The sequence below is a fragment of the Aulonocara stuartgranti genome (assembly GCF_965226115.1).
Source record: "Aulonocara stuartgranti genome assembly, chromosome: 9".
Taxonomy (NCBI): domain Eukaryota; kingdom Metazoa; phylum Chordata; class Actinopteri; order Cichliformes; family Cichlidae; genus Aulonocara; species Aulonocara stuartgranti.
In genome coordinates, this window is record NC_138960.1 from 33,865,836 (window position 1) to 33,887,599 (window position 21,764).

The 21,764-nt window shown below is 40.7% G+C and overlaps 1 protein-coding gene and 1 long non-coding RNA gene across 4 annotated transcripts in view; both read left to right on the top strand.

Moving 5' to 3' along the window:
* Positions 1 to 410: 410 nt before the first annotated feature.
* Positions 411 to 16,249, top strand: LOC309714168. Of its 3 annotated transcripts, XR_014278839.1 has the most exons (5): positions 411 to 723; positions 5,943 to 6,048; positions 6,457 to 7,137; positions 7,851 to 9,275; positions 14,840 to 16,249. It is a non-coding gene; the product is annotated as an uncharacterized lncRNA (long non-coding RNA). The 3 variants fall into 3 exon arrangements; XR_014278838.1 differs by having other exon boundaries at positions 6,457 to 9,275; XR_014278840.1 differs by lacking the exon at positions 7,851 to 9,275.
* Positions 16,250 to 20,814: 4,565 nt separating this feature from the next.
* LOC309714157 (uncharacterized protein) overlaps positions 20,815 to 21,764 on the top strand; it is a 53,412-nt gene continuing 52,462 nt past the window's right edge. Inside the window, exon 1 of the mRNA XM_082546386.1 lies at positions 20,815 to 21,127. The gene's annotated coding sequence lies outside the window, so the exon portion shown is untranslated. The remainder of the gene's footprint in view (positions 21,128 to 21,764) is intronic.

Sequence of the window (21,764 nt, forward strand, 5' to 3'; positions counted from 1 at the left end):
TGTATTTTGTTTCTTTCGAAGGCAAAAAAAAGAAGATGCTTACTTTATAATAAACTTGTTAGTTATCTTAGCTAAATTTTATTTTCACAAATGCAAATACAGTAACAAAAAACCTAATTTTAAACATTACTATAATGATGTTTTATGTTACATAAAATTGATTAGTGGATCACTCAACAAAAAGGCTATGAAAACTATTACTATTTGTAGTAATTACAAATTATTTGAATGTTTGTAATTCTTTGTATCACACCCTCTGGCATATATAATAATTTTGTTCTGGTTGTATACATGTTCTGTATACTGTTTCTTAATAAAGTTTATTTAAAAAAAAAAAAAAGAGGACGCGGCTCATGAATTTGGACACCCCCCAAATGTAGCTTCTGAGTCACGTGACCGCACAGCAACGAATCACAGCAGAGCAGAAAATGGGGCGGAGCAAAGCATGTGTGCAAGAGAGGAGTCGAGCAGAGAGAGCTGCTTTTTCATGAAACGGGAGTAAAGTAGTGAACTTAGAGGAGAGAAACAAACTAAAGAATCGATCATAAACCACTACCAACGTCCTGATCGATATCTGCATCGATCTGCCCACCCTTGTCTCCTGGATCGTAGCTGAGATCAGCGTGAACCACGTGGGTCTCTGCTCCCTGATCTGTTTCCTGTGTTTGGAAAGAGTTGCAGCTTCATCGCGGAGTTTCTCTCGGTTTGTGGGCTCATCTAAAGGTAAGCACCGAGCTAACTTTACTGTGAGTTCAGTTCATGTTGAGTTTAGCTCCTGAATGAGGTCTTCTGCTGCTCTCCTCGGTGTCTGTTCACAGTTTATTGTGAACACGTTGAGAGAAGAGTGAGAGAGTGTTTGGAGAAAAACACCAACTAATCATTAGCTCAGCATGCTGGGAGAAGTTGGAGCAGAAAAGTCTTTTCATTGTCCCTGCAGCTGTTTTTCTGCCTGCACCAAACCTCTACAGCCTCATTTCTATTTACCGCGTTGACTACATCCACGATTAAAAGACCTTACGCCCCTACAGCGTTATGTACGGTTCAATGTGTGCTCGCTATTCATTGTGCCTTTAGGTGCAGCTGCCCGTACTCACAAAGAAAGTTTTGGTGTGATTCTCCTTTGCTGAGATCAACATGTCTGAAACAACTTTTTTTGTGTTTTTGATGCAGTGTTTTCTATAATTCCGTCATAATGGTTTGTATGAGCGGTGAAACGTGTTTTACCAAACTTAAAGAAGTCCAGCCGCTTTCTTGTAGAAATTGTTGAACAACATGACACTAACATTACATTTTCCATTTGTATCGTTGCGAGCCTTGTATACCGATAAGATAAACAGATAAGACGAGGCCAAAAAACTGTGATGCGCACACATTTTGGGAGAGCTGCACGTGTTTTACTGAATCAGGAAACAGACACACACAGTGCAGTGCGGACTTAAATCCACACGTGGCAGCACTGAAAGTAAGAGAGACCTTTAACCTTTGAACCTGTCCCTTATAGAGAAGGAAAACAATCACAAAAGTACCCAGTAGGGCTGCACGATTAATCGTTAGAAAATCGCGATCTCGATTCATACTTATGTGCGATCTCATTTCCAAATGACAACGATTTAAAAAAAAAAAAAAAAAAAAAAAAGACGGCAACGATTGTACCGCATTTTGATCCGGGACGTAATCTGCATGAAAAATACACAAAAAATACAAAAAAAACCCCTTTCAAATCCGGGGACCAGGAGGCATACAGTGCTGCCAGGGCCAACCTGAGAAGAGGCATCAAGACTGCCAAGCAGCAGCACAGGAGGCGTATCGAGGCCAGGTTTGAGAACAACACAAACCCAAGGCAGGTCTGGGAGGGCATCAGGGCTATCACGGACTACAAAAGGAGAACACCATCACCCTCAGCCGACAGTTCTACTCTGGCTGAGGATTTAAATCTCTTTTATGCCCGTTTTGACAGGGAGAACACCGACCCTGTCCTGTCCCCTCTCCCCTCAACCGACCCTGCTCCGGTCCTGAGCACTCATGAGCTGAGGCGTGTGTTCCGGAGCATTAACACCAGGAAGGCGGCCGGGCCGGATGGAGTGCTGGGCCGGGTGCTAAAAGACTGTGCTGCGGACCTGGCGGACGTCTTCACCTCTATATATAACACCTCGTTGTCCTGTTCACTGGTACCATCCTGTTTCAAAGCAGCAACCATCGTTCCCATCCCAAAACAGTCAAATGTCACATGTCTGAACGATTTCAGACCTGTGGCACTCACCCCCATTCCCGCCAAATGCCTGGAGAGACTGGTCATCAAACACATCAGAGCTGCTTTTCCACCATCCCTGGACTCGTACCAGTTTGCATACAGGGAGAACCGGTCAACCGAGGATGCGATCGCCACAGTGCTGCACACATTACTGAAGCACTTGGAACACAGGAACACCTATGCACGGCTCCTCTTTGTAGACTACAGCTCGGCTTTTAATACCATCCGGCCATACAAACTCCGTCCCAAACTCCACCAACTGGGACTTAACTCCTCTCTGTGCAACTGGATTATGGACTTCCTCACTAACCGTAGACAGAGTGTCAGAGTGGGTAAGAACACCTCTTCCACCCTTGTGGTCAACACCGGTGCCCCTCAGGGGTGTGTCCTGAGCCCTCTGCTATACACTCTCTTCACCCATGACTGTATTTCCTCCTGCGCGTCCAATCTCATCGTTAAGTTTGCCGATGACACCACAGTGCTCGGACTTATATCCAACAATGATGAGACAAACTATAGGACAGAGGTGCAACAACTAGAGTCATGGTGCCACGACAATAACTTGGTCTTAAACACCAAAAAGACCAAGGAGATCATTGTAGATTTCCGGAAGAGGGGTCATAACAACCATCTGCCTCTCTTCATCAGCAGTGAGGCGGTGGAGAGGGTGAGCAGTTTTAAATTCTTGGGGGTAACTGTGACCGAGGACCTGTCCTGGGGCAACCATATCACCTCAGTTGCACGGAATGCCCAACAGCGCCTCTACTACTTTAATCTCAGCCAAACCGATTTACTCAGGAACAAATAAAATACTAAAAAAAAACAAACAATAACATTTCTAAGTTATCCAAGTGACTCATATATCATGTTTAACCTGAGTAGTGAAAGACAAAAAAGATGTTAAATGTTTATTTTGTGACCCAGAAAGAATAATAAGAGTAATATTAAAACTAACCGGCTGCTGCCATTGTAGGAAACTGAGCTTTTTTTTATTTTTTATTTTGAAATATATACAGGGTGTAGCATCCCCTGGGTAAAGGTGGTGGTATGCAGGGAGCTCAGTGGTAGAGGTGGGCGATATAAACGATATACGATAGAAACAATATAAATTTGACCAACGATAGAGATTTTGACTATATCGCTCTATCGCGATAGTGCATGTTGATGATGTCATCAAGCTGCGCCTGTTTTGGTCGAAAGCATCGCAGCGGCTAAAACCATTATCATCTGCAAATTATGCCAAGCGACAGTCATAGCAAAGAGATGAAGCACTTTTGAAATATGGGGAAAGCCAAAAACTGCGCTTCCTCCACTTCTGTAACGTTGATTCATTAATGTTGAATTCTCTGGCAGCTGCTCTATTCCCATGTTGTTGCAGTATATTAATAACTAACCTCGTATTGTGGATGAATAATCTCAGTTGTTCTCCTGACTGAAGTTTGGCCCGTGTACAGCATCCTGCTATACGATTGCATTTGTCCCTGACCAGCAGAATCCCTCACGTTAACTTTTAATGAGTGGAAAAAAAGTTGGCGTTCATCCTCCAGCTTCATTGTGCTAATGTTATGCTAACATAGCTGTGTCGCTAGCAATCACGTAGCACAACATTATATATCAGGTAGTCAAACTTCAGTAACCCCTCAAAGGCCACTGCTGTTTAGTTTTCTGTCTTCATTTATGTTGGAAGTGATAGCAGAGCTGTACGTTTGAATTAGTTTCAAAAATCTCTTAGAACATGTCATGTTTAGGTGTAAACTAGCGAGCTAACTTCCTGTTAACTTCTATCTCTGTTAAATTTAATAAATTCTGTTTTCATGGATGCATCGATGTAAAACTTAATTGTTACACCCGATAAAGCAGCAACGCTGATGATTTAATTAAAGATGAAAGAATTTAGACCGTTTTAACTCTTAGTATTCGTTTGACTTTGGGACCTGAAGTTGACGGAGTTTTGGACCCAGATTACTCCGCGAAGCTTTTCACTACGACAGCCATAATGCTCTGATTATCCATCAAGCTGTGCGGCTTACCAAAGTTGTACTAAAACATTTTTTTAACAGATTTCTGCACGCAGAAATCGGTTCGAGGTCAGTAAGCACAACCAGAATTCATACATAAGGCACACTCTCGATTTTTGAGAAAATTAAAAGATTTTTAGTGTGGAAAATACGTTATACAGAAGAAAAGAATATATCACGATATATATTCGTGATATATATCGCATGGCCCCACCTTATCATGCGATAAGGTGGGGCCAGGTTTCACAATGAACACACCCGAAACTCTGGCTGATTGGGACCCACACCCAGTTTCACACCTTGGCTCAGGCGATTAGAGGATCATCAGGGGGTCCTTTTGTCCCTCTGTGGGGGGTTACTCCCACTAGGTTATATCTGGGACTCTCCACCATTTGACCTTAGAACTGAAGAAGCTTCTCGGATGAGAGGTGAAACGTCTTCAAGCAACTTAAAGAAGTCCAGACGCTTTTCTTTGCAAGCTCCTTTGACTACGATGACCTGGATGACTGAGAACCTTCACAGACATCACGATATATATTGTTACCGCACATGCTTCAAATTATATCACCTTATGAATTTTAGGCCATATCGCCCAGCCCTACTCAGTGGCCTTTTCCCTTTCAAGTTCTTGTAGGCAGCTGATGACTTTCTTTTTGTAGTTGCTCCTGGGATTTCACCTTGAAGCTTCATAGTAGAGATGTGCAAAGCAGCCAGTATCTGTATTTGTATTTATTGAGGGGGGAAAAGTATTTGTATTTGTATTTGAGTAAAATTCAAGCTGGGCATAAAAATCAATTTTTTGTGTTACGCTTGTAATTAATGTTATAGTGTAAGTATTCTTTAATTGTATCCATTATAGCAACTATGGATAGGCAGTATTAGTTGATTTTTTTCTTTCCATAAATCCAGCAATGAACATGTAACGTCACTGAAAAGAAAATAACATAACAGCCATTGCCTCAACCATGGTTAAACCAACAACTAAGGTTAACCTTAGCATAGGTTGAAATACCTAAGTAACCTAAATGTACCATATAGCTCGCACAAGTGCATACATTCGACACAATCATTGTTTTAACCTTTTTACCGAACTTTATCGTTACTCTGTCAACAGCCTGTTGTCTAAATTACCAAGCTAACAAAGCTACGTAAACAGAGTGAACATAAGAGCACCCGAATGCAGATGTCAATAGTGCAGCGTAATGAAATAATCTCCCGATCTTCGCGAAACCTATAAACTGCCTCCAGAACACAGTTAAGGTCCAAAAAATCTATTGAACAAAAATAGTGATGCAGTTCAGTGTTTTTTTTCACTCAGCCGAGCCGTCTCTGTCGCTGTGTGGAGCAGCCTGTGTCAGTCACCTCTTTCACACGTCACTCACTCATCCAGTACTGTTCTGCAGTCTCTCAAGGAAACTCAGCTGTTTCATATAAAGTTTTCCCTTGTTCCCAAATATAAATATTTTTTAAGTATTTGTTCGAAATAAATATTCGTAAAAAAATAATAATTATTATTTTTTGTTTGGTTTTTTTGTGTGCCTTTCCGAATACTGTATTCCGGTTCTGCTCCACCCCTCCTTCATAGGTATTGTTACTGATGAGTGTAGTAATGTTTATTTGCTCTGCTTCTTCTTGCCAGGGATAAAATACATATCTATACTTTTGTGTCCCAGCTGAGTAACAGGAGGAGAAGAGTCTGGTGGAGCAGCAGAGGAACAGTTTCAGCCATTTGGACTCAGCTCAGCCACTAGAGAGGAAACAATGACTTCAACACAGGAGGTGAGAAAAGTATCTCAGTTACACTGTTATTGAAACTGTGTGCACAGCTGGTTGTTAACAGCAGCTTTATCTTTTCCATCCTGGGCTCCTCCACACATACAGAAGCTACATTCACAAACAAAAACCACAGAAGTTACAAGAAAATACAAAGATCATATTTTATCAGCACACATTGAAACAACATCATCATCAGTTGAACTCACAATATTTTTATGACATAAAAGATTTTCCCCTTTGACAAGTCTTATTGTAGCACATCATTGTAGTGTGAAACTATCACCAGAAGGTGGTGGTAACACACCTACAACGTGTTTCTTGACCTCTTTGATTCCACTAATGGAGGCAGTTTCAGTTTGTTCCACGACTGCATTTCACTCACTGCCTCTGTTTGTATCTCTGTCACTGCAGGACCAACATGGAGCGAGAAGTCAGCGCTCTCAGGAGGACGACAAACCTAAAAGAAGAAAGGGGGAGAAGAAATACAGCTGTGACGAGTGTGGGAAGGATTTTACCCGAGCTCAACACCTGAAAACACACCAACTCATCCACAGTGGAATTAAACCGTACAGCTGTGACTTGTGTGGAAAATCTTTTATCCAGGCTCAACACCTGAAAACACACCAACTCATCCACAGTGGAATTAAAGCGTACAGCTGTGACTTGTGTGGAAAATCTTTTACCCTGGCTGGAACCTTAAAAAGACACCAACTCATCCACAGTGCAATTAAACCGTACAACTGTGATTTGTGTGGAAAATCTTTTGCTCAAAGTAAAAACTTAAAGCGTCATCAAGTTACCCACTCTGGAAGCAAAGCGTACCCCTGTTATTTTTGTGGAAAAACATTCCGCCGTATAGAGTCACGAAATATACACTTACGCAGTCACACTGGACATGATGTTTATTTCTGTGATCAGTGTGGAAAACTATTTACAAGGAATGTACATTTACAACAACACATGTTTACCCACAATGAGGAGAGACCTTATAAATGTGACCTGTGTGATAAGACTTTCAAATCTCCACATTCCCTGAGAAAACACCAAAAGATCCACACCAGAAAGTAACTCTACAAGTGCAGTTACTGTGAGGTATGTATTTATATTATTATCTTCTTATTTTAGACTGAGTGTTTGGAACAAGTCAGATCAGTAAACTTATGGAGTTATATTGGATGAACTGATTGAAAAAATGTGTTATTTTCGTCCAGTAAGCTGAGTGTTATTAGTAGAAGCAAGTATCTTTTTTCTTTTTTTGCCTGTCCCGTTTGGCTCTTTTGCATCAGAATTGTTGTCTAAAGGCAAAGAAAGATGCCCAACGGATTTACTTTACCAAACTGACCATCCCAGCCTTGCCGTAATGGTCCATTTGATTCACCTTTTATTGTTTATTTTATTTTCACTTACTGAATATGGGACAGACTTGACTGGGGGAAAGAAGGGGAGAAAGAAAGAGGGAAAGAGAAACAGCTGAGAAGAGGGACGGGGGAGAAGGGCAAAAAACAGAAACCAACAGAACAGGCAGAGAAAAAAAAATGCATCTATCAATCACCTGGATCACCTGTTGAGAAAGAAAAAAGAAAACAAGCAGAAGAGAACAAGAGTAATAGAATAAACAACATCACAATGATATATGGGAATATGACAGTAAATACTAAATGTTAAACATTATTGTGCAGCACATAAGATCAACAGAACACAGTGTGCTTTGAGGTAGGAGCCAAAAAGGGTGTAGTTTGTGGGTGTGATCACCCGTGTGTACACCTGTGAGCATGGACGCGCTTGTTTTTTGTTTTTTTTAAAAGGTTCCTTCATGTAATAATCTGCTAGAGGGTGTGGGGGGGCCACAGCCCCGTCCTCCAGGGCATGAAGCAGGTATGGAGGAGATCAAAACTCCAGACATCCAGAGGCCCCCAGAACACAAGAGACCAAGGAAGACCAACAGAGGGGCAGCTGCGCCACTGTCCCGGAAAGAGCTGAGGAGAGTCCCAGATGAGGGCTCACTCAGCAGCCGCGGAGCAGAAGCCAGGGGGAGTTGCAGTGACGCGCCCGTGAGCTCCGCCGGCAGCCAGCTGCGCCTGAGTGACCGAGCCCCAGGCCGAGAGGCCGGGGGCACCCCACCTCCGAAGTGGCCCGAGCGAGCTCCAGGCCCCGATAAGCGGCCGCCAAGGAGTGAGCCGGTGTGTACCTGGACGCCCATCCCCGGACACAAAGAACCACCAACGCACCGATGTCTGAGGGGGTCCGCCACTGGCAGGGGAAGTGGTGGTGGGTGGAGATAGGCCTCCAAACCTTGGAGGGCCTGAGATGTCCCCAGAGAGGTGGCGCCTGACACCCAACCTGACATATAGACACAGACATACAGGCACACACAGATACAAACATCCATTCCCACCCTCATGCTCTCATATGCACTTACTCCACACTCAACCAACGTGGAGACAGACATAAAGAGACGTTGTACACACGATCACACTCCCCAAGCGTACTCTACAAACCGGGTCTAGGTGCCCCCGCCCCTGGAGGGGGGAACTGCACCCAGACCCAGGTGGTGTTTCCCTTTTCCCTGCGGTGGGGGGAGGCAGACCGCCCCGACTCCGCAGCAGCAGGAAGGCTCCACACTCCAGACCGCAGTCGGACGGCCAACTCCTCCTCCTAGTCCTAGTCCTAGCCCCCCTGCTCCAGCAGGTCGCAGAGAATGGGGGTGAGAGAAGACTCCAAACTTCCCTCCACCCGCTCATTGTAGTGTTGATGCATGTGTGTTCTAAGGTGAGAGAGAAGTGATATTGATTCATCTGTTTTAGAAAGCATTCTGTATATTTTGGATAGTAATTTGGGGGGTTTAAGAGTAAGAAATTGAACCACACTTGGTGGTGTTTGTAGTTCAACTTGACCCGGTTTAAATTTCTTTTTTACTATGGATTTAATTTGTTGATATTCTAAAAATCTTTTCTTGTTGATCCCATATTGTGTAACTAGTCCGTCAAATGAAATAAATTCTGTTCCTTCTAGTATATGTTCTAAATATTTGATTCCTTTATCACTCCAATCTGAAAAGTTTATCATATTATTGTTTTGTAATATGTCAGGGTTCTTCCAGATAGGTGCACGTTTGCATGGGATTAATGAAGACGCCGTCAATTTCAGAAACTCCCACCATGCTGTCAGAGAAGAGCTGATGTTGATGCTTTTAAAGCATTCATGTCTTTGGATGTTTGAGCTGATAAATGGTAGGTCTGAGATCTCTAGATTATTGCAGAGTGTTTGTTCTACATCTAGCCAAGGTTCATCTAAGAGGGTGTGTTTTAGCCATCCTGAGATAAACTGAAGCCTGTTGGCTAAGAAGTAGTGCTGAAAGTTAGGCAGTTCTAGTCCTCCTTTATCCTTGGTCTTTTGTAGTGTTTTTAAGCTTATACGTGGGGGTTTATTTTTCCAAAGGAATTTGGACATACATGAATCTAGAGATCTGAACCAATCTTGTGGCGGTTTAGTTGGGATCATTGAGAATAAATAATTTATTTTTGGTAAGACCATCATTTTTATAGCGGCAACCCTTCCCATGAGTGATATGGGTAGACATTTCCATCTAGCCAGATCATCTTCTACCTTCTTTAAAAGTGGGATATGGTTTAATTTAGTTAGATCTGCAAGCTTGGGAGAAACATTAATACCTAAATATTTTATATTTCCCGATTGCAGTGGTGTAGAAGAGGAATTATGGAAGGAGCAATTAATCGGTAGGACTGTAGATTTTGACCAGTTAATTGAGTAATCTGATATTCTTGCAAAAGAGTTTATCAATTCAATCACCCCAGAGATATTGGTTTGTGAATTTTGGAGAAAGAGTAACACATCATCCGCATAAAGGCTGATTTTATGTTCCACGTTCTTGCATTTTATGCCCTTAATTACTGAATTCTGTCTAAATGCTGCTGCTAGTGGTTCAATAAAAATTGCAAACAGTGAAGGGGAGAGTGGGCATCCCTGCCTGGTGCCCCTCAAGAGACAGAAGCTGGAGGATGTCTGGTCATTTGTTCTAACACAAGCTGTTGGGGAATTATATAATATTTTTAACCAGTTTATGAAAGAGGATCCAAAACCAAATTTGTGTAAAGTTGCAAATAGAAATTTCCAGTTAACTCTGTCAAACGCTTTTTCTGCGTCTAAAGAGAATATTGTAGTTTCTAGGTTTTTACTGTATGAATAGTCTATTAAATTAAGTAATCTACGTGTATTTGTTGATGAGTGCCGACCTTTTATGAAACCAGTTTGGTCAGGATGAATTAAGAGGGGGGTTATTTTCTCCAGTCTCTTTGAGAGAGCTTTGCAGATTATTTTAAGGTCTACATTTATAAGGGATATTGGACGATAGCTTGAGGGATATACAGGGTCTTTGCCTGGTTTTAGCAGGAGATTAATGTTTGCAGAATTCATATTTGATGGAAGTCTGCCCTTTTCTTTAATTTCCAACAACGTTCTGTAGAAAACTGGTGCTAGAATCGACCAGAATTCTTTGTAGAATTCTGCAGGAAAGCCATCTGGACCTGGAGCCTTATTATTGTGCATACTTATCAGAGCTTCCTGGAGTTCACCTGGTGTCAGTGGTGAATCCAGTGCCATTGCTTGAGTGTCCAATAATTTTGGAAGAGTTATGTTGTCCAAAAACTGATCAATTTCTTTTTTAGATGGTTTATTTGTGGTGAATACAACGTTTTATAGAAATCCCTGAAAATGTTGTTTATTTGTATCGGTTCATATAATGTGTTCCCAGATGAATCTTGAACAGCACATATAGTTGTTTTTTCTTTCTTTATTTTTAGCTGGTTTGCTAGAAATTGACCGGATTTATTACCATGTTCATAATTTTGTAGGCGTAGTCTTTGTACTAAGAATTTTGTTTTTTTATCAATTATCTCATTTAATTCTAGTTTTGTTTTGCGTATTTTGTTCAATGTTTCCTGATCTTGGTGGGACGCGTAGGCTTCTTCTAGTGATTTGATGTTTTTTTCTAATTCCTGAATATTTGTGTTTTCTTTTTTCTTTTTATGTGATGAGAAAGAAATTATTTTACCTCTCATCACAGCTTTCCCTGCTTCCCATAGAACAGAAGCTGATGTTTCGGGAGTGTCATTATAGTTCAAATATGAAGTCCACTCTTTTTTAAAATATTTAATAAAGTCTTCATCTTTAAGTAGTGATATATTAAATCTCCAGTTTTTTCTTGGCGTAGTATTATTCTTGTGCATTAGTGTTAAAGATACAGGACCATGATCGCTGACAGCTATAGGGTGAATCTCAGTGTCTGAAATGTCGTTCAGCAGTGAGCTGCTGACCAAAAAATAATCCAGACGAGAGTAAGAGTGATGAACATGCGAGAAAAAAGTATATTCCTTACTGGTGGGGTGAAGGGAGCGCCATGCATCGCAAAGACCAAAGTCGTTCATATACTGTTTGATTATATTTGTGGACTGCCAATTACGCTGAGTTCCCGCTGTATTGAGCCTATCCATGTCTTCATTTAGTCCAAGGTTGAGGTCACCTCCAAGAACAAGTGTGCCATCTAAGTGTTCAGAGAGTGCACTGAAAAAACCGTGAAAGAATGAGGGATCATCAACATTTGGACCATATACACTTGCAATACATAGCTTTTTATCAAGTATAGATAGTTTAATGATTAAGAATCTGCCCTCTGGATCTATAACTGTATCGAGTACTGTGAAATTAATATTTTTATGTATTAAAATTGCTGCTCCCCTTTGTCTAGAATTATAACAAGCTGAGAACACATTAGGAAACTCAGGTGTTTTAAGTTCATTCGAACCTCTAAGAGGTCTGTGGGTCTCTTGTAATAGGACAACATCCGCCTGTAGTTTTTTGAGTTGGTTAAATATTTTTAACCTCTTTTCTCTGGAGCCAGCTCCATTTATATTCCATGTAATGAACCTCAGTGTACCCATAGATGTTTGTGTATAACTAGGGATGTATGCTGTGTGCGTCGCTTAGACAGGTGGAGAGAATACGTCACTTGTTCATAAATAAAGAGAAGGAGAGAGAGAAAAAATGTGTGGCGAGATGCTCCCTGAGTTTGACTTTGTGTATGCATAGTTACTAATATGAGTAGGCTTGGCTTAAGTGTGTGTGTATCTTATATGACTGTCTGCGCTGTCTGACTGATGTAAATGTGCTGCCGTTGAGCGCATGGTGGGTATGTGTCGAAATAAAGGATGTTTGTGGATGAGTGTCGAAGCAGGTGATCGAGGCAGTGAAAGGAATAAAGAAAGAAACCAAGGACAGGGGTGAGCAGCATAAAACCAAGAGGGGGAAAAGAGAGGAGGAAAAAAAAAAAAAAAAAAACGAGAAGAAGAAAAAAACAGAAACAAAACGTAAACATTCCAATTAAATCACTGACGGAGAGTGACGGTGTTAATTCTGCTATGAAATCACACTTTAAGATGCGATTTGATACCGGTAAGTTAAACAGATGTTAATGCAAGTTAGTGTGAGTGGATAGGGAAATGGTGCAGCTGATTCTTATCTGGTGTGAGGTTAATACAGCCACGGAGTGATGTTGGGGTCGCGGTGGAGCTGTCCGTCCACGTACAGCCGGTCCACAGCGATGACAGCGCGGGAGCCCTTCTGGATGAAGCCGCGTCGGATTGGGAAGAGGACCCTGCGTCGTTCCAAGATCTGTTTGGGGAACTGGTCGTTCACGCTGAAGTCCGTTCCTTTTAATTCCCTGCCGCGGCTTTTCACATGTTGCTTTTGTTTGAAGTGGCCGAATTTGGCCACGATAGGACGTGGTCTCCCGGCCGTAGCCCGAATGGGGCCGAGGCGATGTACCCGATCGAAGACGATGTTCTTCACAGTGTCCTCCGGCAGCTTCAGGTGGGTTTTGATGAAGCTTTTTACCGTGGTCTCCGCGTCCTCTCCAGCGGCTTCTGGAATACCAGAAAATACCAGATTATCACGCATGCTACGAACTTGTAGATCGATAACTGTTTCTTTTATTTTTTTATTTTCTCTATTGAGCTGGGTAACATTATCTGTGAGACATTTCACCGACTCCCTTAGCGTGGCATTTTCAGCAGCAAGCGTTTCCACCTGCTGCTGGCTGTACTCCAGGGATTCTCGCAAGCATTTAAATTCTCGGTGAAGAATCTCCACCAAGGACAGCCTTGCGTCGAAACTGGACAATCGCTTGTCGATTGACTCCAATATGTCGGCAATATCTTTGCCGGCTGGCGATGTTGAGCCGGGGGAATCTGCCGGGCGTTGTCTTTTCGACGACGGCGTCTCAGCTTTAGCCGGGGAAGCTGCACACGGGGTCTTCTTCATCACGAGATCCTGAAAGCACTGATCAATATAATCTTGGAGAGTCTCTAAACTCTCCTCATTGTTCTCCAGGGTGTTGGAGATTATTTAGACAAATAGTGTTAGTTATAAGACAATTGATAAGTGTATTTGGTAATGCTGAAGCTTAAATGAATTTGTTCAAATCTAAACTACCATTTGCTTTAATTTTCCGCCAAAATCTCCGGTGTCTGACGTCAGTTACAACATGAGTCGCTTACCTTGTCCGTCACTTACTCACTTCTAAAAAAAAAAAAAAAAGTAGAAGCAAGTATCACAGTTGTTATAGGTTAATAAGACTTAGGCTCACCTTTTCTCTAATCAAAATAAAAAAGTAAACAGAAAACAAAGACACAAAAACATAAGAAGAAGAACTTTATTTATGAAGCGCTTTCAGACAAAGTTCTGTACAGCTATTTAAAAATAAAGAAATAAATGAAAGTGATGCATAGCAATAAAAGTTAAAAACAATAATTAAGATGTGTAGGATAGGGTGAACTAGTGGGTCTTCAACTTAGCTGTAAAAACCTCCACAGAGGCTCCACTAATATCTTGAGGGAGGTTGTTCCACAAAAACGGGGCAGGAAAAGAAAAAGCACGCTCCCCCAATAGTTATTTTTCTGGCTCTAGGAACTTTTGAATGACCAGAATCCTGGGATCGGAGAGCATGGGATGGAACATAAGGGTTCAAAAGATCAGAGAGGTATGAAGGTGCCAAACCATTTAAAGCCTTGTAGGTGAGCAGCAGGACCTTAAAATCTGTCGAACCTCACAAGGTAGCCAATGAAGTGATTTCAATGCAGGGGTATTGTGCTCAAATGTTCCAGTTTTAGTTCAAATGTGAGCAGCTGCATTTTTCACCATCTGTAAACCTCTAAAACCTTTCTTTGGTAGCCCAGAAAGGAGAGATTTACCATAATCGATACGTGAAGACACAAATGCGTGGAGAAGAACCTCTGCAGTGTAGTTTGATAAAACTTGTCTGATTTTAGCTATGTTCCTCAAATGACAAAAGGCGGTCTTTGTTGTCTCTTTTACATGAGACTCGAAGGAGAGCGCCATGTTGAACCACACGCCCAAGTTTTTAACCTTGTCCCTGCAATTTATGACATAGTCATGAATTTTCAAGATTCAATTCAATCTTATTTATATAACGCCAAATCACAACAACAGTCGCGTCAAGGTGTTTTATATTGTACAGTAGATTCTACAATAATAGATACAGAGAAAATCCCAACAATCATATGACCCCCTATGAGCAAGCACTTTGGTGACAGTGGGAAGGAAAAACTGGTACTGTAGAAAACTTATACAGTACCAGTGCTTGTTGCTGTTCCTCTACATCAAATACATTAAATTGGGAGATGCTCTTTGTTTCAGGCGATGTTCAGGATTAAAATGTTGAAGGAATTCCCTGACTTACTGTGTTTGTGTCTTTGTTTAGAAGCAGAGCGACACAGATGGATCCAATTCTCAACCCTGTCGTCACTGTGGTGGTGGGAAAGAGTTTCACTGTGACCTTTGTGGAAAAACTTTCAATTACCAGAAAGCCTGAAAATACATCAGCGTAGACACACTGGAGACAAAATGAACTTCTGCAAAGAATGTGGGAGAGGCTTCTCCAAACCAAGTGAATTAAAACGACATGAAGTCATTCACAGTGGGGTTAAAAAGCACGTGTGTGTGACCAGTGTGGGTCATCCTTCACCACTGCAGGTTACCTGCATAATGAGTCCACACAGGAGAGAAACCATACAACTGTAGACACTGTGACAGACGTTTCTCATATTCAGGGACTCGTGATTGCCATGAACTTCGACATATTGAAGTGAACTTAATAACAGTGTGACAAGAGCTTTAAGAATCTCAGTTTATAAGCCGAACATGAACAATCCCTCACTGTAAATAAACTGTTTCACTGTTACCTATGTGCAAAAACATTCACTTCATTATCTGCTCTGTGCAAACATCAGCGCGATCCTGCAGGACGGACTGCACTGAATCACAGTGAATCTGAAGAGACAGAAAGATCCTCTTCTGGTTTCAGGGTCAGACTTACAAACCAGATCAGGCTCCACAGAGTTCAGATGGAATCTCCTGTAAAGAGTGTCAGCTGATGTCACACTTGGATCTCATGAGGTAGCTCTGATGTTTGGACTTCAATTCAGGAAGAAATAACATTCGAAATGTTGTTGTTGTTGTTTTTTGTTGTTTTCTTCCCATGACTGAGCTCGTAATGCCTATTAGTCGTATTAAACTAAATTGTTTTAATTTAAATTAATTCAAATTCTATTATTTCTTTTTGGACCCTCAGAAAACACCAAATTCTTTTTACATGTAGATAGATGCTGGATGCCGGTAGAGTTACGTATTCTGAATACTTTGGATTACTTAATATATTTTCATGCCTATTACAACTATATGAATGTACTATTGCTATGTGATTTATTACTATTATTGAAGGCCACTCGCCATACCAATACCAACTAATTTTTAAATCTTAATATAAAATGAGTAACAGTAGGGTGGACATTAGGTATGGCTTTTTGCAGTGATCTTGCATAGAAAACAACTTCTGTATCAATAATATGTTTTCCTTTTGTCTACTTTGTGGCTCTGATTTCTGGACTTGCATCAATAATCCTGAATGTTACATTTGGGAAGCTGCAAGTCTTTTACTTTTTTATTTTATTTTTTTATTTATTTATTTTTTACGGATTTTGATTCTCCAAAATGTTATCGCTGTTACGTTTAAATGGTTTTCCCATTGGGACACCGTATTTAGTAGTAGTTGTTGTTATAGATATTGTTTTACCTTACAGTTAACTGATATTGTATAAATACTTGAACTTAACTATTGTTTTGATCTTCTGGCTGACTGGTGTTTTCACCCGTAATACGGTAGAGGTGGGGGGGGGATCGATACAGCACAGCATCTTGATATTTTGCGTTGTGATGTTGTCTCAATACAGTGACACCAAACATCGATATTTATTAAAGAAAATAAAATACTCTGGGAATTACTCTGGGAATACAATGAATAAGGGAGCTCATCTTATAAGAGGCCAACTTTCTGCAAACAGTTGCGCTCTGACTTGAAGTGACTGCAATCACTTTGGGAGAGATTGTTGCAGGTTTTAAATAAATGCTGCCTTATTTATAAATGCAGACTAAATGCTGCCATGTTTTCATCAGTTTGGTGTTAGGCTTGGTCAGTGAGCACTGCTCGAGGGGACTCGACTCACCGGGTTGGTTAGTCAGTTGCCGTTAATAGACTTACATTAGTTTATGTTTGCTAACTAAAAGCAGAACTCACTGGAATATAAAGACACTAGAACTAGAAATCAGTCTAAGGGGGGGTCACTTTTATGCTGCCTCTGACTTCAACAATACCTTTAAAGTTAACCTGAGGGTATACAGTCTACTTTAACTCTCTATCTTTTAAGCAGTAAGTGGTTCTTCGTTGGGAAAATCTCCCGCTTACAGTGGCTTGCAAAATTATTCGGCCCCCTTGAACTTTCCCACATTTTGTCACATTACAGCCACAAACATGAATCAATTTTATTGGAATTCCATGTGAAAGACCAACACAAAGTGGTGCACACGTGAGAAGTGGAACAGAAATCCTACATGATTCCAAACATTTTTTACAAATAAATAACTGCAAAGTGGGCTGTGTGTAATTATTCAGCCCCCTGAGTCAATACCTTGTAGAACCAGCTTTTGCTGCAATTCCAGCTGCCAGTCTTTTAGGGTCTGTCTCTACCAGCTTTGCACATCTAGAGACTGAAATCCTTGCCCATCCTTCTTTGCAAAACAGCTCCAGCTCACTCAGAACCACTTCATAAAGTGGTTGTTCAGGTTTAAGCAGTGGGAGGCGAAAACCTAATATATCCATAAGTGATGGCTTAACATTCTGCATTCAAGTATAAGTTTGTCTAAGTCCGCCATTGTAGAAATTCATTGCACCGAAAGAAAAACGTGCACAGTGTGACGTCAAAATAGGCGCACACCTTTGACGCTGCGTTTTCTGTTTTCCTCATCCACACGTAAATGCAAAAACTTGAGTTTTCGAAAATATCCACCCTGGCAGGTGTTTTTTAAAATCTCCGTTTTCAGCGAACGAAAACGAGGTTTACGTGTGGACGAAAGGTGTAAACGCATAGAAAAATCTGCGTTTTCAAAAATACCCTGGTACGTGTGGACGTAGCCTTATTCATTATTCAAGGCACAAACGGAAAGTCATGTACGCGTGCAACGTAAAGTTAGGTGAGTGTGCAACGTAAAGGTGAGCGTGCAACGTAAAGGTGAGCGTGCAACGTAAAGTCACGTGGACATGCCGCGTGAGCATTCGAACTGAGTCTAAAGTTTTCGTGTGCGAATTGAAGCGGGTGCTCTCCAATCATCAAAAGTAACAAAGTCATTGAACACATTTATACAGTTACCTTTACATTTACCAATCATATATCACAGATTTACACTATTTTTTTTTTAGTACTATGCAAAAAGGCAAAGACAGAGCGACAGTCTGGGTCAATGGTGGCCGAGGCGACGGCAAGGCTAACAAAGGAACCCTCGAAGCGTTAGGCTAGCTTTGTAACAGAATATAACAGAAAAGTATGAAACTCCAGCTGAGTTGTAAGATGAAAAGTGGACACAATTTCGGGCTCCCACATTTTGTCAGAAACTGTACATTAACGAGTTTTTTACTGTTATTCAAATGCAACTGTGGAAATAACAAATAGAAGAAAATTCATTCATTCTTACCTTATACTAATCGTGGTGCAGGCCAGTGCAGTGCATGAACTGATGCCTTCTCCGGTCAATTCCGCTGAGAGTAAATCTAATGTCCCGCTCTACTGTACAAGACAATGGTTACCTGGAGGGATGTACCACTGTGAGAGGGGTGCTGCGGAATAGTCCAAGTGATCGCTGCTTTAATTTCCCGCTCAACTATACATAAATTGCAGGTCGACACGATTTTTCAAAGCTGGTGAACTAGACCAAAGTCATTGATAACAAAAGAACAATAAATCTACTTTCTCCGGTACTTTATACCCGCTCAGTTGCAATGCAATTTAATGCACTACTAGAAATCGATGGCTTTTTGATGGTGTCCGGCGCGGAATGATGGTCAACTATAAATAGACGTTTTCTCCACATTGTTGTTGTCACCTGGTCAACTACAAATAGATCAAATATCAATGACAAAAAAACAACGGTAAATCAACATCATTTCAACGTCCCTATAGTAAGACCATGGGTTTACCACAGTATTTCAATGTTGTTACAACAGTGACATTTCAACCCTGACCATAACGACGGATTGGATGAAAAATCAACATCGATTCAATGTCGTCTTGCTATCTGGAATCTTTTGATTGGTCGACATGGTACATTTTTTGACCATTAGGAAAGGGTGGGGTTTTTTGGTGTTGTCTTCGATCACAGGTGGAAAGTGCTTTATGGCATTTTCCTTATGAAACACAGTTTTTACCGTTTCTTCCCGCAGTAAATATAAACAATGATAGTATTCAGGAAGAAAACCAAATATTTCATATATTTTTAACATAACTCTGGTTTTACGTGGCCGATCAACACAATTTAAAAACTCCATCAACGCTGTCATAGCCTGATACCACAATTTTTCTTAAAAATGCCAGCCAAGTGCCAATTGCTTTACACGTAATAGAGGATTTCTCAAAAGGGTCTGGATTGGTCCTAAACTTAAATAAATGTCAATTATTGCCTGTCAAAGAGTGTAATGTTCAGAGTATTTGTAATATAACAGTTAAAAATGAAGCAGCATATTTAGGTCTGATTATCTGCAAAGATCCAAAAGACAGAATTTTACTAAATTGTCCCCCAATTATTAAAAAATCTCAAACCAAATTAAATCAATGGTTGCAGAGAGATTTAAGTTTAAGAGGAAGGGTATTGCTCTCAAAAGCAGAAGGTCTGTGTCGACTGACTTATGCAGCAATTTCTCTGCATGTGGACGGCAAAACTTGTAAGGATATCGACCGAATGCTCTTCAACTTCCTCTGGAAAAACAGGACACATTACATTACATCAGAAAAAGTGTATTGATGAATGACTATGAACACGGTGGCCTCAATGTTTTGGATTTTACTACTCTAAACAATACATTTAAGATTAATTGGGCTAAACATTTTCTTAAAAATCCGGTATCCATTTGGAAGTTTGGTGGTCTAAGTTATCTTAGGTTGTGATTATAATATAGATAAGCTTCCAGAAAACCTTTCGATGCTTCACAAACAAGTTCTATTAGCTTGGTCCCTTATATATAAACACAACTTTACACCCCATACGTATTCAATTTGGAATAATAGGAACATAGTGTATAAAAATAAATCTTTTTTTTTTCTAGGTGGGTTGAGAAACGGATTGTTTTAGTGAATCAGCTGTTTAATCCTAATGGGCAGCTTATGTCCTATTCAGAATTCTTAAACACCTATAAATTTCCAGCCACACCCAAAGAATATGCCATATTATTTGATGCAATACCTACGGGTATTATAATGCTGTTTAAAGGTATTCAACCTTGCATATCATCTGTTTCTCTCCCCAACCCTTTAGATTCACACATAGGAAGAATCTGTCTAACAAACCACAGTAAAAGTAATAAGAATATCCGTGCTTTGTTCCAGACAGAATCTCTAACTATTCCACATGTGGTCTCTTATTGGAATTTCTTTGTCAGTAACATTAACTGGAAAAGAGTATGGACAATTCCTAACAAGTAACTGGTAACGAATAAAGTGAAGGAAGTCTCATTTAAAATACTGCATAAATTTTATCCTGCTAATCATTACGTGACAAAGTTCAAAAGGGACATAAATGTGAACTGTGGATTTTGTGGAAGCCATCCTGAGACTGTGCAACACCTTTTCTGGATCTGTTCATACGCTAGAACATTTTGGAAAGACTTCAGTAGATTCATTGCTGGACATCTCTATAAAGACTTTACTGTGAAATGGGAAAATCTTGTATTTTGTTTCTTTCGAAGGCAAAAAAAAGAAGATGCTTACTTTATAATAAACTTGTTAGTTATCTTAGCTAAATTTTATTTTCACAAATGCAAATACAGTAACAAAAAACCTAATTTTAAACATTACTATAATGATGTTTTATGTTACATAAAATTGATTAGTGGATCACTCAACAAAAAGGCTATGAAAACTATTACTATTTGTAGTAATTACAAATTATTTGAATGTTTGTAATTCTTTGTATCACACCCTCTGGCATATATAATAATTTTGTTCTGGTTGTATACATGTTCAGTATACTGTTTCTTAATAAAGTTTATTTAAAAAAAAAAAAAAGAGGACGCGGCTCATGAATTTGGACACCCCCCAAATGTAGCTTCTGAGTCACGTGACCGCACAGCAACGAATCACAGCAGAGCAGAAAATGGGGCGGAGCAAAGCATGTGTGCAAGAGAGGAGTCGAGCAGAGAGAGCTGCTTTTTCATGAAACGGGAGTAAAGTAGTGAACTTAGAGGAGAGAAACAAACTAAAGAATCGATCATAAACCACTACCAACGTCCTGATCGATATCTGCATCGATCTGCCCACCCTTGTCTCCTGGATCGTAGCTGAGATCAGCGTGAACCACGTGGGTCTCTGCTCCCTGATCTGTTTCCTGTGTTTGGAAAGAGTTGCAGCTTCATCGCGGAGTTTCTCTCGGTTTGTGGGCTCATCTAAAGGTAAGCACCGAGCTAACTTTACTGTGAGTTCAGTTCATGTTGAGTTTAGCTCCTGAATGAGGTCTTCTGCTGCTCTCCTCGGTGTCTGTTCACAGTTTATTGTGAACACGTTGAGAGAAGAGTGAGAGAGTGTTTGGAGAAAAACACCAACTAATCATTAGCTCAGCATGCTGGGAGAAGTTGGAGCAGAAAAGTCTTTTCATTGTCCCTGCAGCTGTTTTTCTGCCTGCACCAAACCTCTACAGCCTCATTTGTATTTACCGCGTTGACTACATCCACGATTAAAAGACCTTACGCCCCTACAGCGTTATGTACGGTTCAATGTGTGCTCGCTATTCATTGTGCCTTTAGGTGCAGCTGCCCGTACTCACAAAGAAAGTTTTGGTGTGATTCTCCTTTGCTGAGATCAACATGTCTGAAACAACTTTTTTTGTGTTTTTGATGCAGTGTTTTCTATAATTCCGTCATAATGGTTTGTATGAGCGGTGAAACGTGTTTTACCAAACTTAAAGAAGTCCAGCCGCTTTCTTGTAGAAATTGTTGAACAACATTGAACAACAGACACACACAGTGCAGTGCGGACTTAAATCCACATGTGGCAGCACTGAAAGTAAGAGAGACCTTTAACCTTTGAACC